This window comes from Taudactylus pleione, unplaced genomic scaffold (assembly GCF_031769625.1).
Source record: "Taudactylus pleione unplaced genomic scaffold, aTauple2 ptg000541l, whole genome shotgun sequence".
NCBI lineage: Eukaryota > Metazoa > Chordata > Amphibia > Anura > Myobatrachidae > Taudactylus > Taudactylus pleione.
This window is the reverse complement of record NW_028284943.1, coordinates 4,841,613-4,859,834: the sequence shown is the minus strand read 5'-3', so window position 1 is coordinate 4,859,834 and position 18,222 is coordinate 4,841,613.

The following is an 18,222-nucleotide window of genomic DNA, read 5'->3' as shown; positions in this document are numbered from 1 at the left end:
AGATAATGCTCCTATCGCAGAACTTGCAACCCCACAGTTCCAGCGCAACCATATTTGGAAACAGTTCCAGCAGCAACAGCACTCTAGTAAGGCCTCAAGAAAACCACTATGCAGGCCAGGGGGCAGCGCACCAAGCCCCTTCCAGGTAATAACCAAACCCAGAGCCAGCAGCATCAGTGAACAACTGCAATTGGGAGCTGTGGACCTCTGGAGGCAACCACAAAAGCACACCATTAAAATCAGCCAGAAAAGAGAGCCAAATAGAGAGGGCCCTTTTGAGAGCCAAATAAAATGGTGTGCCCTACGGATGCCTGCAGTGGCCCTCTCAAGTTTACGGGAGAAAACCCTACCCATGGGAATAACTAGGCAGATGAAGTTAAGCTTTCACAAAAGAGACTGAGCCTGGCACAGCATTTCCTTCCCGGCGGCCAAGCAAACCTGACTGGCATGTTTTAACTTTAGGATCTTGCCCGCTGGCAGATGGCAGCATCCATCCAAGGTATTGAATTAAGAAGGACAGCCTAGTAACAGGGCCTAAAGGTTTAGCACGGGCAATCAGAACCCGAAAAAAAGAGCCTGAATGGAATCCAGCAAAGTAACCACAACAAGGGAAATCAGCAAGACAAACACACAGAAAGTCATCAAGATAATGAGCAATACCGTGACCCCCGGACCCAGACTCCACACTGCAGAAAAGAGCTGAATTTTTCAAAAAAGGCACATGACATGGAACACCCTATAGACAAGAACTTGTCTATGTAGTATCCGTCATCCAAGCGGAAACCCATGTACCTGAACATGTCAGGATACAAGGGTAGCAAACCAAAACTGATTCAAAATCTCCAGCACCTGTTCAAAAGATTGATAAGTTACTGAGCAAAGTTCTTGCGGGACGGCGTCATTAACTGATCATCCAGATTGTAAGATAGATGCTGAATGAGTTTACAGACTCTGGTGTCTTCTTAGGGATTATGCGAACAGGGGACAACACCAATTCTACTAGCAGCGGATCAGAGAAGTATCCATTTATGCAGCCTAGCAGCACCTCCTTAAAAACCTTGTGTGGCAGCTCTCTCGTTGACGGGAGGTTCCTTGGAGAACCAACTGGCAACACAGAATCTACTGGCAAATGGAAACCCAACTTAAAACCATCGCTCAAAAATTGTGCTTCAACTCTGTTTGGATACCACATCATCCACTTGGCCATGGCATCCACGTTAACTGGGGAAAAAGCTTTGGCTAGCAGCTCCAGATCTGGCTGGCTTCCAGAATGCTGGGGCAGCAAGAGGTTTTGAGCAGCCAGATGTGGGGTGGCCCTCTCCACATTTGATGCAGAGGTGTTGAATATGACACTGCTGTCCAAAAGGACACTGAGCAGAGTTGAATGCGAAGCACTTACACTTACTGCTGGCAGAGGGTGCAGGACGACCCACGCCTAATTTGCGCTGCTGGTTAGCTGCGGCAGGAGGCAAGCGAGAACCCTGAGTAACAATGAGCCACACCTCCACGTCTTTGCACCCAAAGTCAATAATTGGTAGGCTGTCCTGCTTACGACAAAACTCTTCGTCATAAACACGCCAAGCAATCCCTCTACCCGACCTATACATGATATGTATAAGGTGAAATTACCTGATGATATTCGTGTGCTCAGCAGGGCGAGTCTCCAAATAGCATGCAGAGAAAACAAATATCCTCACCTGCCAATTGGAAAAGGACTAGAAGGCTTCCAGGCCTATACTGCCTTTGCATTTCGCCGCCTGCAAACCTTTTCTCATTTTATCTGTGAGGGAGAACACATCCACGTACCATCCCTTACATATCTTGTCCAAAATACTAGCCCTACGTTGGCGCTATTGGCAGGCACCTTGCCATCACAGATGGTCAAGCAAGTGCGTCCCATCCAAAGATCCCACCTATTGGCCTCCAGATGCCTGTCTGCGAACCTCTTGTGGCCACCTCATTGCCAGCTTCCCACACGGCATCTATTCACTGTTAGGTGGAGCCTGGGGACAGCCCAGCATCTCGGAGAGTGCTGGGCATGCCCCCACCATTTTTATGTCTAACCTGTTGACCATGTCAATCTTTTGTACATGTCGACCTTTGTCTATGTTGACCTTTTATGTGTCAACCCTTTGTCCCTGTCGACATTTTGTCCCTGTTGACCTATTGCCTGTCCAACATATGTTGTCTACAGTATTTAGATATTGTCAACCTTTTTACTGTCTACCTATTGACTAGATACCTTAAAGCACTACCTAGCTTTTGATTAGCTGTTGGCATTTTGAATCCTGCTGTAGTACTGTACATCGCATTGCTGTTATATTATAGTTAGTATCGTCCATCTGTATACAGGGACTGTCCCGTCATCCATGATAAGACATTTTGTGTTGAGAGGTATGCCACTGCTGCACATTGAGGAGGTACTGTACTGTATGTACCTCCAAGATGTGTGGCTTAAAAAATGGTGTCCCAAGATTATTGCGATCATTAATCTGTCCCGGTTTTGCAACCTCCCAATGTTAAAATGTATGTTTCATTGATATTTCTATTTGTATTACTATTTGTTTGTAAAGGGGTAAACAAAGGTTGTGGTGTTTGTTCTTATTTAAATTTTACATGGAACATGCGATTTGCATTATTTACTAATTGTCAAGACACGATTTTCTCATGTGTATATTCACTTCTTTATATTATTATACTGTATACAAATAGGGCAATGTGACAATGTGATTTACTACTAACACTGTCAAGCAGCATCTCTATGGCATCATGAGGCAAAATTATATATACAATGTAAACCTGACATACATTTGTTGCAAATGCTACTGTTTTTTGGGCTGTGCTCAACTTGAGAAAAAAATGCATTTTTCCTAAATACAGTACGTTCAGTGTGCAAATTCCTGGTGGCTTTGAGAGGGGTGGAATTGGCACTAATTACCTGGGCCTGGGCTTATCAGAGGGGCCCAGCGCAGACTCTGGCCAGTCTAACTTTCTACGCAAAAACAAGAACAGATTTATATTGCTTAGAAAGGTTTCCATATATTGATTGATAGTAAGTTAGATATTTTAGTCAGTCTTCAAGTCTATAGGCAAGGTTCATTTTTCTCTATTCTTGTTTTACGATATAGCCAATTCCGTGTTTTACTCAGTTTTATCAAACACAACACATTTTGATCTCAAATGGGTAAAAAATTTAAATTCAGCCATTTATTACAAACCAAATGTTCTGCTTATACAACTTTAGGCTATGTTAGTAATAATCCCTTTGGAAATATAGGCATACATTATCTTCATTATATTTAACATATATGGTATTGTTGTATGAGCTAAGGTTTAACTCCTCCACCTGCTAGAGGATGATTGACTTAGATTAATATAGAGTGTGATTCTTAAGAGCTTATTCATGCATGAATTATAAACATGTATGCATTTGTTCAACTCATAAGGATATAAGTGACCAGAGGGATCAATTATCTCAATGGAAATTGTATCAAATAAAAGTAATTTGTTCTCAGTCCATTACTGGTGCAGTATGTACTCTCCCATGATTGTACACTTGCATGTTAACCAGTCACATGAGAAACAATTAAATTCTGTACAATGTGACCCAAAGTGTTGCTGCGCACATTGCCTATATGGCAGCCCGACTTAGCTCATTTTACTGCACACACCTATGAGGGACACAAAAAGAAAACCTGCGCTACTGCTGGTGCTAATATAAAAATGATTGATGAAATAACCGAACTTCTCTGAATCACAATTAAACCTTTATTAAAACACAAAATTATATATATATAAATAAATGAAGAAGTATAAAAACATTGAATGTTTATGTGTAATTTGATCTAGCAGACTACAACAAACAAGTTGTAGTGGCTGGAATAGTAACCCTTTCTACGCGTTTCGCTCCTCTCTGGGAGCTTTTTCAAGACAAGGCCCAAAACATGCACAAAAAGGAGACTCCAACGGAGGTATAGCCCAACCGGCAGGAGAGGTGGGGGTACGGGATTGACATCAGCGTCGGTTGAATACCTGCCATCAGCTGGACCCGCTACATTATCTTCACCATCTACGGGCACTCTTTTCTATACTTAGATCGGTCTCCAAGCCTTACGAACAGTGGTGAGCCGACACTCTGCAACTATCGGGCCCCTTATGGAGGTGGACACATTATCCCACAAATAGCGTAACAGCAGAGTCCTGTTAGTGGGCTGAGAGCCGTCAAACTACAACTTCCAAGCCTGGTTGTCAAAGCCGTAACTAGACTTTTTGGTGCCCTGTACCAGAGAGCGCATTGGCACCCCCCTCATTTTTTAAATATGGACATAAGATAGTGCACCTGAAAAAGGGCCATGGCCTCATGGGGAAGGGCCAAGGAACAGATAGGGGAGGCCAGGAGATGCTGGGGATAAAAGAAGAGGAAAATACAAGTGAGAATGATAATAAATAGGAAAATTGACAGGCCCAAACAGCGCCCCCTGCCCTCTTCCATGGCACTGGTCTCACTGCCCTAGTTACGGCCCAGCTGGTTGTCTTCTAGGATACTGCCATATTGGACTCATAAGAGGCTACATTCCCTAAGTTGGAGGAAACATAATTGGACATTTTTGCTACAGTAAAACGTGTTTGATACCGGTGAGCATACAATTATATTTATTTGCAATATCCCAATTCAAGCTGAGACTTTGTATCCAACATTTATGGAACTGAGCCTTATAATTCAGTGTTGGAGATTTCAATGAAAATTTGTATGTATTGTAGTAGTGTGCTGGATCAAATTACACATAAACATTTAATGTTTTTATACTTCTTCATTTAATTATATTTATGTGACCATCGCCATGGGTTACAGCGATTCATCAAAGCCACGTGTCATGACTGTATATATTTTGTGTGCTCAGGGCAAAGTGTGTCTATTATTATAATTCCCCTAAAGTATATATTTCAGAAATGGCTGCTTGCTATGAATGGGTACAGTATGTCAAAACTGGATTGCATAAGCTAATCAGAACAAATGGCCAAGTGACACCTAGCCTTGGAAGACAAAGCTTCATGAACGTAACGTCTGCTCTCACTATAGATGGCCATGACACACTGGCTGCTAAGAGGGTCATTTGTAGCACCTTACATTATCAGGTTTCCTACAATAAAATATCTTGAAAGCCCAGAGTGTCATATGAGGTTTAGGTCTTGTAGCTATGCTATTTTACATCTACACAGACCCTGGGAGAACAAAGGACATTCCTTTTGAGAATGGGAAGGGTGGGGCCTGCTGAGGGAGAGGGAACAGTGGAACCATAAGTGTCAGCTACTCCTGCCTGTCTGGGTTTACTCTGTAAGGGAGTAGCTGCATGCTAACAGCCTCATTTATCATCGAGTTTAGCACTCAAAACTAGTGATAAATATCACTTTTTATGATAAATGGTGCTCTAGCCAATCAGCTCCCAACTGTCACTTTTCTAACAGTTGACAGTTGGAAGCTGATTGGCTGAGCACCATTTATCATAAAAAGTGATATTTATCACTAGTTTTGAGTGATAAACTTGTTGATAAATGAGGCCCTAAGAGTGCTCCCCATCTGCGTCTATCGTGGTCTCTCTCCACACAGGTTCCCTAAAGATCTCTGCGTAAGACAACTTAAGATTCTGATTCTTTATCATTTTCTATTATCTGAATCAATCTGTGCATTTAAAACTGTTCGTCTTGTTTATTTACCTGTTTGTCTTGTAATTTAACCTTGGAGAGTTTTTTTCAATAAATCCTAAAACTTTATCAGCATTATCTCTGTGCTCTAATGAATTCACGAGCCTGGAGAGGCCCATACTACATTTGTGTAATAATTGTGAGTTTCAGTGAGATTTAAATGCCTGGCAAACGTAAGAGAGCTATTTTAATACTCTTCGTAGCTGCGTCAGGTTGGCGTATCTGAGCGTAGGCAGGGGCACTGTGTTGTGACAATTTATATATACCGTATATACTCGAGTATAAGCCGAGTTTTTCAGCACAAAAAATGTGCTGAAAAAGTACCCCCTCGGCTTATACTTGAGTCAAGTGTAGCGCTGACCGGACGGAGTTCAGTCAGCGCTACACACTGCCAAACACACAGCCGCCGGAGCCGGCAGCTGCGTGTTTGGTGTAATCAGCAGCCGCTGAGAGTCTGTCAGACTCTCAGCGGCTGCTGCTGCTCCCATTGCGGGAGCCATCTTCTGGCTCCCGCAGTGGGTGATGGGAGACACGTCGTCATGACGACGTCTCTCCCATGCAAAGCGGCCGGAGGAGCGGACAGCGGCGGGACCAGGAGCGGGAGTTTAAGGTATTTTTTTTTTTTGTATTCTTTTCACGTCTCTCTCTACTAGGGGGGGGCCTACAGGGGGCACTACCAGGGGGCGATGACTACAGGGGGCACTACCAGGGGGCACTACCAGGGGGCGATTACTACAGGGGGCACTACCAAGGGGCATTATCAGGGGGCGATTACTACAGGGGGCACTAAAAGGGGGGATTACCACTGGGGGAACTACAAGGGGGGGATTACTACAGGATGCACTACCAGGGGGGGGATTACTACAGGGGGCACTAAAAGGGGGGATTACCACTGGGGGAACTACCAGGGGAGGATTACTACAGGGGGCACTACCAGTGGGGGATTACTACAGGGGGCATTAAAATGGGGGATTACTACTGGGGGTACTACCAGGGGGGGATTACTACTGGAGGCACTGAAAGGGGGGATTACCACTGGGGGCACAACCAGGAGGGATTACTACTGGGGGCACAACCAGGGGGAATTACTACTGGGGGCACTACCAGCTGCTGCCATTTCCCACACTAGGCTTATACTCGAGTCAGTAAGTTTTCCCAGTTTTTTTGGGTAAAAGTAGGTACCTCGGCTTATATTCGGGTCGACTTATACTCGAGTATATACGGTATATATCATTTTGTGTTTTAATAAATGTTTATTGTGATTCAGAGAAGTCCAGTTATTTGATCAATCAAACGCACATATTTTTATGTAAGCATTAGCAGTAGCGCAGGTTTTCTTTCTTTTTTTTAATGCTAATTTTGGTTTTGTAATGTCAGACTAGCAGCTGGCATTAAATCCTGCAGCACTGCTAGAAAAGTATATATATATACAGCATAAATAAATACAGCTAAATATTAAACCAATATTTTCAACTGTGTAACGCAAGCACTGGATTTAAACTGATTTCCCCAGGGAACAGGTGATTACTAGCTTATAATACACACCTATGGGGGTACAATGTAAACTGACCAGTCTTATGGTCACAATGTGACAATGCTACGAGTGTTCCCATGCTGTTCTGACGGCACATCCCCAAATTGAATTGACCCTGTGGAGGCCTAAAAGTAGGTATGAGCTCATTGATTAATACAAAGTAGCAATATAATTGCTTAGGTAGCTTTTGAGGTACTGTATTCATTTAGTTTAACCATCCACGTAAAATGTAAATATTTGCTTCTATTATTCATTTTAACTTTACTTATACTTTCCAAGTCACTAGTGTCATAAATCAAGTGACTACATACAGATGGACACATATATCTGGCTAGAGTAATAGGTAGTTGTTGTCTTTGGTAAAGCACACTTATAACTGAGGCCCAATGGGCAGCCATGCTGCAATGTAAGAGGAATGTGAACACTATCATTAGACTTAATATTAAATATTACAGCACTTGCAGTGTTTTGTTGTAGTATTTAATCAGTATTAACTGGAGAGATTATCTGACACAGAGCAAATGGTGTGTTAAATATTGTAGGACTATAAGTGAACAACTACTCTACACAGGCATTGCTTACTGTATTAGTGTTTTCTTTGAAATCTAACTGTATTTATTTAATTGCAAAATATAATTCCCACGGAGGGTATTCACCTACATTTGCCTGTATCATATGGTGCTTCTGCAGAAAAGCCAACATTTCTGGACAGCAGTAATAATAATAATAATAATAATAATAATAATAATAATATTACGTTATGCAACTTTGAAGGTTTACTCCTTTGTGACTTACGCCACCTTTATGACATACTGTAGGGTGTCTGGGGCATCTAGACAATTACTAGGCCAAGGTCACAATGTCACGAGCAACAAATAAGACTGAAACTCAGATTAGATCCTCCATCAAGTCCCCAAGGTTCACAGTTCTTGAAATGCTGTTTATCAAGTCAGATTCCAATCTAGAGGTCTTGTTGGATACAGTAAAATTCAGGATGATTAATGGTAGATGGGAATAATTGTCATCAACATTATGCTTCTGCTCATCTGGAACACTAACAGATATCAAGACCAATCTATTCTTTCCTCAATTCATCAACTAGATAAACTTACAGCATCCTTTTGTTAATTACACCTATAGTGTTCAGTATGATCCTGTGTAACTGATTTGCGAATTTTAACACTTTATTTGGACAATCATGAAGTCACATGGCTGGTATTATTTATAGCAAATAAATAAAGAAGTAACAGACATGCACACATCTAAGTCTTCTACCTACCCCAACCTTATACAGCTAACTGGTTTCTGCTATACCAGTCTGTAACAGGCCACACATGTGGAGTTCCCATGCAGTAGCACTAGACTTTTGCCTCTCTGGGGAGGAGGTGCAAAAAACATCATGCTCCCCTTTCAAAAACTATCAACCCCATACTGAAAAAGCACTGAGGCTATTAATGACCTCTCTCTAGGTTGTCAAAACACAATTAACAAGTTTGAGGCCCCCTGGAATAGTAATTTTGCTATTGCAGTGGAACTTATGTAATGGAACAGGTTCCATAAGCTTCTTGCCCATTGCCAAAAAAAGTGTTTTAAAAAATTGTTAACTATTGTACACTGACCCCAACCCCACGTGTTCTTTTTGCTCACCTTCTACAGTATATAGACACAAAATCTGTACTCACCAGTCTGAGGCTGATTTTCAAACTGGCCAGCTAACTCATGGTTTCCATGTTATAGTGGAAAGCAGCCCAAGCTTTCTGAGGATTTGGGTATGGGGACTGTCAATCCTACAATGGTCGGCAAAACAAGGCACAATGGTGCATATATTTCTACACATTCACGTCTCGCAGGCCCTCTGCTAATGTGGTCATTTTCCTCTGTACACTTATGGATCCAGCAGAAATCTAAGTGTACTTGGCTAGTTAAGTAGGGTCCAAAGCTTGATTTGAGCTACAGAAATTGACATTTTACACATAAAAATGTCCTCCACAATGTTCAATGTATTTGACACAATTTTTTTATGTAATATCTGCAACATTCATGTACAAATATCTGTAATGATTATATTATAAAATAAAAAAACATTGTATTTGTATTTTCTTCAAATTAATGGTTTGTAATTAATACACTGACAATTGGATTGGTTTAAAAGGCTTACCTAATACTTCTTTTACCTTTGAAATCACTTTTAAATAAGGAGTATTGGCATCCGTCTGTCATAATAATGGCAGTTTTATGTTACCGGAATAATGCTGAAAGCTAATGTATTTTGTATACAGGGGTGGAAGTGAATCATTCACTACTAATTTATCAAAAAGCCCTGGAAAGGTCATAGGAGTTATTTTAATGCAATTGAGAATTGTTCATACAGTGATGCTTTTACACATTTCCGACACTTTAACAGTTTTGTCCATTATCTGCAATCAAAGGCCAGGTAATGTAACAGTGGGACATGCAGAGAAAAAACAATTAAACTGTAACACATAAAAAACAGTGTAGCCACAAAGTTATTCAAGATTTAGCAAAAACTGAGTTGAGGCTTCCTATTCAGTAGATGTTGCTGTCTCCGGTGCTGAAGTCAGTCCCTCACTTCACAAGAGTCTTTCCACTGGCTCTCGATACAGTTCCACTATACATAAAGCACACTAGTTGATATAATATATGAAGTTCCACTAGTATCGTGTACCCCTTCTACCCCACGAAGTGCAAGAACTCAACGTGGCATCGATTCCATAAGTGGACGGAAGACCTCTGAAGAGATGTTGACCCAGATATTTGTAGGTGTAGGATCTTGGAAGCGAATGGACCTCTCCACCACATTCTATAAATGCTAGATTGGGTTCATGTCGGGTGAACGTGGTGGCCAAACTATTCGTCGGAACTCACCAGAATTCTCATGGAACCAATTCTGGACAACTTGGGACAATGACACAGTGCATTAGCCTGCTGGAATACTCCATCATTGTAGAGGTACATGAAGTCCATGAAGGGGTGCAAATGGTCATCAAGCAATGTAACATAGCGGTTCATTGTTAATGACGCATTCAGCTGGACCAGCAGACTTAACCCATGCCATGTGAACCCACACCATTATGGAACCACCACCAGCCTGCACGGTGCTGTGTTGAAAACTGGAGTCCGTGGCCTCATGGGGTCTGCACCACACTCGAACACTACCACCAGCCCGAAACAACTGTAACCGTAACTCATCAGACCACACCACATGTTACCAGTTTTCCACAGTCCAATTAGTGACATCACAAGCTGAGGTGAGGTGCTGTATCCGGTATCGTAGTGTTAACAGGGACACTCTGGTGGGTCTTCTACTCCCATATCCCATGGAAGCTAAAGAATGCTGCACTGACCTCCTGGATATGCATCTACATTGAATGTGGATGTGACTTGAGCCAGTGTCACATGTCTGTTACCACAGACAATTCTCGTCAGACGCCTCTGGTCACGATCATTAAGCACCCGTGGTTGGCCACTGCACAGTCCACGGTGGGTGATAATGCCTTCCATGAGGTATTCCCGGTACACACATGACACCATAGACTGAGGAATGTTGAATGTCTGCACAACTTTGGAAATGGAATGTCCCATCCGTTGGTCACTCATTATCATGCCCCCAATTTGAACGCCGATCATTCACATCACATTGCCATGAGCAGCCTAGCCGGTGTTCAAACTGACTCATGAGATGTCGGATTACAACTGATGCAGGTCTGGCATTTTGAAGATGTCACAGTATGATGACGCCACTTCACCATTATCTTTACATACTACTATCTTGTGACTTTTGGCACTTCAGTGTACATTGTATCATTTAAAAATATAAAAGTTTGTTTATTAAGACAGAAGTAAATATATTTAAACTGTATCTGTCATGGCTACGGTACATATCTTTGAGAGCTTGCTATGAATGACTGCAAACTATTGATCTTTGTTTCCATTTTAGTGGCTGTAACAGTCTAAGGCTGGGTACACACTAGACAATACAGCATATCGGCCCAATCCCGCGGATCGGGCCGACATACCGGGCACATCGTCTGGTGTGTACCCACCAGCCACGTCCCTGCTGCCCGACATTGAGGTCGTTCCACTATCCATGCATGTATGGACGACGGCAGCAAGGTCAATGGTGCCGGAGAACAACATATTAGGCGGTCGATGACAGGATAGTGCAATGTGTTCCGCCTGTCCGATATATCGTTCATCTGCACCATCAGCCGTCGCATTGGGCAGTCGGCTAATGTGTACCCAACTTAAAGCTGATGTACATAACAATAATAATATTTCCGTATAGTCACAGCATCATGCGGAATATGAAGGCTCACAGCATATTTACAAATGCACCTATTTGACGAGATCATACATATATACAGTAGGTAATCACCAACATTGTACCTTTAGAAACTGCCCTGTAACATGAGGCTCCATATTCATTTTTGGAATTGTAGTTTCTAAAGTGTATTAAAAAAAACCTTTAATGTCTGTCAACCATTACATTTTTCATCTAAAGTACAGCCTGATTTTAATGAATCATGAGAATCTCTTTTCTATATGTGTTGCATATGTGTATGTATGCTGGTGTTGCATAGGTGTTGCATGCTCCTGTATATTCCAAAAGCAAATCCCATTGAACATATAAGATGCCAGTTTATTACTGTTACCTCCTGAGCACCCATACAAAACAATTCTTTGCAATGGAAAAGAATCTCTGCAGTCACATGAAAATTTTGTTTTGTCCCTGGGCTTAATCCTACATCCTACAGTAGTTGCTCTAATCAGAAAATGCAATCTTTGCCACCCTCCTCAGACTTCATGTATAGATCCATGTCCATCCTGTATAAAGAAGAACATTGCAGAAAAATATTCACAATAATATAAAAAACCGGGGGGTCTTTTTGTAAATTCATAAATTATGTTTAATGACATTAAAATACACCTAGGTACGATAATCATTTAATAAAAACATGTTATTACAATGCCTAATCTTTTTTAGCAGCCGCTCCATAATATCAGTGATATTCTATACAAAGACGATGGGAAAGGTAGATTCAGCATACATTGCCGTAGTTTAAAGGAGAAAATGTCTCATAGGGAGAAGAATAAAAAGCTAGATACAAAACACCAATTTTCCACTGTGTTCGTTGCTGTTTTTGAATTCTGGAAAAAAATATCCCAAACTGCATAAGCACCATGGCTAATCTCATCACGACAATGTATTAATATGTATAAATGCAGAAATCCATGACAAAAACACAGCACACAATAAATAATAATCATATAGAATTACCAGAATGAAAGTTTGTTTTAAATGATTATTCATCTATAGATTAGTTGAGTAGAGTCTCTCTGAAAAAAATAATAGTATATCCATACAGTATATGGATTATTTGTGCAATTGTAATTTATGTACATATTGATACATACGTACCTTCACTGCTGCTTATTAGATTTCTAATAGCAGTTATTGAGGCATGCCTTGATTGCAGAGCCGTAACTAGACTTTTTGATGCCCTGTGCCAGAAAGAGCATTGGCGCCCCCCCCCGCCCCCCCACCCATTTTTTCAAATAAGGACATAATATAGTACACCTGAAAAAGGGCCATGGCCTCATGGGGAAGGGCCAAGGAAGAGATAGGGGAGGCCAGGAGATGCTGGGGTTAAAGGAAGAGGAAGCTACAAGTGAGAATGAAAATAAACAGGAAAACTGGCAGGCTCAAACAGCGCCCCCTGCCTTGAGGTGTGTGTATATATATATATATATATACAGTCAGGTCCATAAATATTGGGACATTGACAGAATTTTCAGATTTTGGCCTCTATTCACCACCACAATGGCTTTGAAATTAAACAAACAAGATGTGATTTAACTGCAGACTTTCAGATTTAATTTGAGGGTAATTACATCCAAATCAGGTGAACGGTGTAGGAATTACAACGGTTTCTATATGTGCCTCCCACTTTTTAAGGGGCCAAAAGTAATGGGACAAACTAAACAATCCTAAATCTAACTTTCACGTTTTAATACCTTGTTGCAAATCCTTTGCAGGCAATTACAGCCTGAAGTCTGGAATGCATAGACATCACCAGACGCTGGGTTTCATCTCTGGTGATGCTCTGCCAGGCCTCTACTGCAAATGTCTTCAGTTCCTGCTTGTTCTTGGGGCATTTTCCCTTCAGTTTTGTCTTCATCAAGTGAAATGCATGCTCAATCGGATTCACGTCAGGGGATTGACTTGGCCATTACATAACATTCCACTTTTTAGCCTTAAAAAACTCTTTGGTTGCTTTTGCAGTATGCTTCAGGTCATTGTCCATCTGCACTGTGAAGCGCTGTCCAATGAGTTCTGAAGCATTTGACTGAATATGAGCATATAATATTGCCCAAAACACTTCAGAATTCATTCTGCTGCTTTTGTCAGCAGTCACATTGGCAGCCATACATGCCCACGCCATGACACTACCACCACCATGCTTCACTGATGAGGTGGTATGTTTTGGATCATGAGCAGTTCCTTTCCTTCTCTTCTCTTCCCATCACTCTGGTACAAATTGATCTTTGTCTCATCTGTCCATAGGATGTTGTTCCAGAACTGTAATGGCTTTTTTAGATGTTGTTTGGCAAACTCTAATCTGGTCTTCCTGTTTTTGTGGCTCACCAATGGTTTGCATCTTGTGGTGAACCCTCTATATTCACTCTTGTGAACTCTTCTCTTCATTGTTGACTTTGACACATATACATCTAACTCTTGGAGAGTGTTCTTGATTTGGCCAACTGTCGTGAAGGGGTTTTTCTTCACCAGAGAAATAATTCTTTTGTCATCCACCACAGTTGTTTTCCATGGTCTTCCGGGTCTTTTGGTGTTGCTGAGCTCTCCGGTGCGTTCTTTCTTTTTAAGAATGTTCCAAACAGTTGATTTGGCCACACCTAATGTTTTTGCTATCTCTCTGATGGGTTTGTTTTGATTTTTCAGCCTAATGATGGCTTGCTTCACTGATAGTGACAGCTCTTTGGATCTCATATTGAGAGTCGACAGCAACTGATTCCAAATGCAAATGTCACACCTAGAATCAACTCCAGACCTTTTACCTGCTTAATTGATAATGAAGTGACGAGGGAATAGCCCACACCTGTCCATGAAATAGCTTTTGAGTTGATAGTCCCATTACTTTTGGCCCCTTAAAAAGTGGGAGGCACATATTGAAACTGTTGTAATTCCTACACCGTTCACCTGATTTGGATGTAATTACCCTCAAATTAAATCTGAAAGTCTGCAGTTAAAGCACATCTTGTTTGTTTCATTTCAAAACCATTGTGGTGGTGAATGGAGGCCAAAATCTGAAAATTCTGTCAATGTCCCAATATTTATGGACCTGACTGTATATATATATATATATATAATGCAGAGAATATGATTTCAAAACAGTATTTCCCTTAATTATTTCAAATACTGGTCTGCAGAATCTTTTACTTCAACATTGCAATGTCACAAGTGGCATGTTTCATGACATGATATAACCAGTGTGTTAAATAATTAATTTCTGCATAGGCATACAAGTTGTAAGAACACAACCTGTGCTAGGCCCCAATAAGGTTTGAAAAGAGATTGTATTCATGTAGTTGCAGTCTATGCACAGACTGGTCAGATCACCTTTTGGGGTCAAACAAGATATATATTGAGGCCTAACTTGTACCTGTCACTATCAGAGATGTATAATGAGCCATGCATACCTTATATGGTGTTAGTTGTAGACAGTGAGCCACATTCCAGTGGGTTGACCATTGTAAGATGTGTAGAGATGCTAAGCATTATGGGTTACTGATAGTGATGTCCATATTCTACACAAAGGGGCTTTGAAACTCCAGACATTCTAGGACGTCATAACTGTATTTCTTTGTCCGGTTATATATGTTAATGCTTACAGAGCATGTGCAAGAGATAAGAATGGTCCATGCTATGTTGTAACAGTCAGTGCTTGGTACCCAGTATGTAACTAATATGGGCTTAATATCCATAAAGCCAACACCCAGATACACCCATGGTATATAAATCAAGACCCAGACGAAGGCTCTTTGGCTCGCGTATGGACCTGAGACTGCAGTAGATTGCCTGCAATGTAAATTGAACTACATGGGCATTATTGAAACAAGGGTTCCCCAGATGAAGATGAACTACATCTTATGTTGAAGATGATGAATCACCGGTCTCATCTCAATATATGGACAAAAGTTGAGTATACTGTATACTTTGTATGTTAATTGTTTGTTTGTTACTTGTAAATAAAGTGTGTTCATTTGTACTCACTCAAATGGTCACGTGAGTAACTATTCATTACGATCAGAACGAAACCCACTGTTATTCACATGAGAAAACAAAGCACATAAAATCATGGTACACATAGTACACAATATGTATTGTGTTCATAACATACAGAAATGGATTCTAAAAAATTCCAATAATGCAGTACATAAAAATTGGAGATAGATAATAAGGTGGATATTAACTACCAGATCATATCTTCATATGGACCTGTAGACAGAAGTGAGTTCAGCATTCCTAAGGGGAGAAAACCAGATCCATCACTACAAAGGCTTCCTGTATGAAGTATCCGGAAACCTCCATCACTATATTTACAGGCCCATAAGTAGATCTAATGATAACAGCAATGGAACAGCCATTTATTAGAAAAAATTATATACAGACTGCTGTTTTTTTAGCAAACCCAGCATGCTTATGCAGATAGGCCAGCGGTACAGTAGCTACTTTACCAATTTGGCTTGGGCAGGGAGGTCCCCTCCTCTGCAACTGTTATTGAGATTCTTATTGATGAATGTGTCTACAGTGCGCGTTTATCTACCGCCGCTCCACCCCCTGTCTCTATCTCACCTGGCAGGTCCGTCCTGTCATCCAGTGACTGTCCAGTGTCCACACACAAAGTTCGCACTGCTCCCTGCCGGCCTGACCAACAGCACAGCAGCAGCTCCCCAGTGAACTGTGGGAACCTTGGGCAGGGAGACGTCATGACGTCTCTCACATCCCAATAGGTTGCCGGGACTCGGGAGGCGGACTCAAACTGAGTCACGCTGCGGCTGTCTCACAAGGCGGTGGGAGGCTGCTGCGCTGTCCAACTCCTTACTAAAGAGCGCTGGGAGCCGCGGCCGCGCTGCAGCCACCGCCCAATGCCGCCAGCAGATAGAATGAGGTGGGCAACCAGTGATTCTCTTCTGCCAACTGATTACTTCCTCCCTCTACCACCTCAAAGATTTTGCCTGTGCTGCTCCCTCTCCCTATCAGACTCTCCACCTCCCTACATATCTTGAAACGGGCTCTCAAGACCCACTTCTTCATCAAGGTCTTCCAGCTCTCATCCTAACCTGCTACTACATGCTCTTTCCTCCCTGTCCACCCCATCTGTGTCATGCCTGTTTTTCTGCCCCTCCCCTTTAGAATGTAAGCTCTCACAAGCAGGGCCCTCTTCCCTCATGCACTTCTATATACTGTCAGGTGCGTAAATATTGGGACATTGACAGAATTTTCATATTTTGGCCTCTATTCACCACCACAATGGCTTTGAAATGAAACAAACAAGATGTGCTTTAACTGCAGACTTTCAGATTTAATTTGAAGGTAATTACATCCAAATCAGGTGAACGGTGTAGGAATTACAATGGTTTCCATATGTGCCTCCCACTTTTTCAGGGGCCAAAAGTAATGGGACTATAAACTCAAAAGCTATTTAATGGACAGGTGTGGGCTATTCCCTCGTTATTTCATTATCAATTAAGCAGGAAAAAGGTCTGGAGTTGATTCTAGGTGTGACATTTGCATTTGGAATCAGTTGCTGTCGACTCTCAATATGAGATCCAAAGAGCTGTCACTATCAGTGAAGCAAGTCATCATTAGGCTGAAAAATCAAAACAAACCCATCAGAGAGATAGCAAAAACATTAGGTGTGGCCAAATCAACTGTTTCTTAAAAAGAAAGAACGCACCGGAGAGCTCAGCAACACCAAAAGACCCGGAAGACCACGGAAAACAACTGCGGTGGATGACAGAAGAATTATTTCCCTGGTGAAACAAAAACCCTTCACAACAGCTGGCCAAATCAAGAACACTCTCCAGGAGGTAGGTGTATATGTGTCAAAGTCAACAATCAAGAGAATACTTCACAAGAGTGAATATAGAGGGTTCACCACAAAATGTAAACCATTGGTGAGCCACAAAACAGGAAGACCAGATTAGAGTTTACCAAACAACATCTAAAAAGCCATTACAGTTCTGGAACAACATCCTATGGACAGATGAGACAAAGATCAACTTGTACCAGAGTGATGGGAAGAGAAGAGTATGGAGAAGGAAAGGAACTGCTCATGATCCAAAACATACCACCTCATCAGTGAAGCATGGTTGTGGTAGTGTCATGGTGTGGGCATGTATGGCTGCCAATGGAACTGGTTCCCTTGTATTTATTGATGATGTGACTGCTGACAAAAGCAGCAGAATGAATTCTGAAGTGTTTCGGGCAATATTATATGCTCATACTCAGTCAAATGCTTCAGAACTCATTGGACGGTGCTTCACAGTGCAGATGGACAATGACCCGAAGCATACTGCAAAAGCAACCAAAGAGTTTTTTAAGGCTAAAAAGTGGAATGTTATGCAATGGCCAAGTCAATACCCTGACCTGAATCCGATTGAGGATGCATTTCACTTGATGAAGACAAAACTGAAGGGAAAATGCCCCAAGAACTGAAGACATTTGCAGTAGAGGCCTGGCAGAGCATCACCAGGGATGAAACCCAGCGTCTGGTGATGTCTATGCATTCCAGACTTCAGGCTGTAATTGCCTGCAAAGGATTTGCAACAAAGCATTAAAAAGTGAAAGTTAGATTTAGGATTGTTTAGTTTGTCCCATTACTTTTGGCCCCTTAAAAAGTGGGAGGCACAAATAGAAACCATTGTAATTCCTACACCGT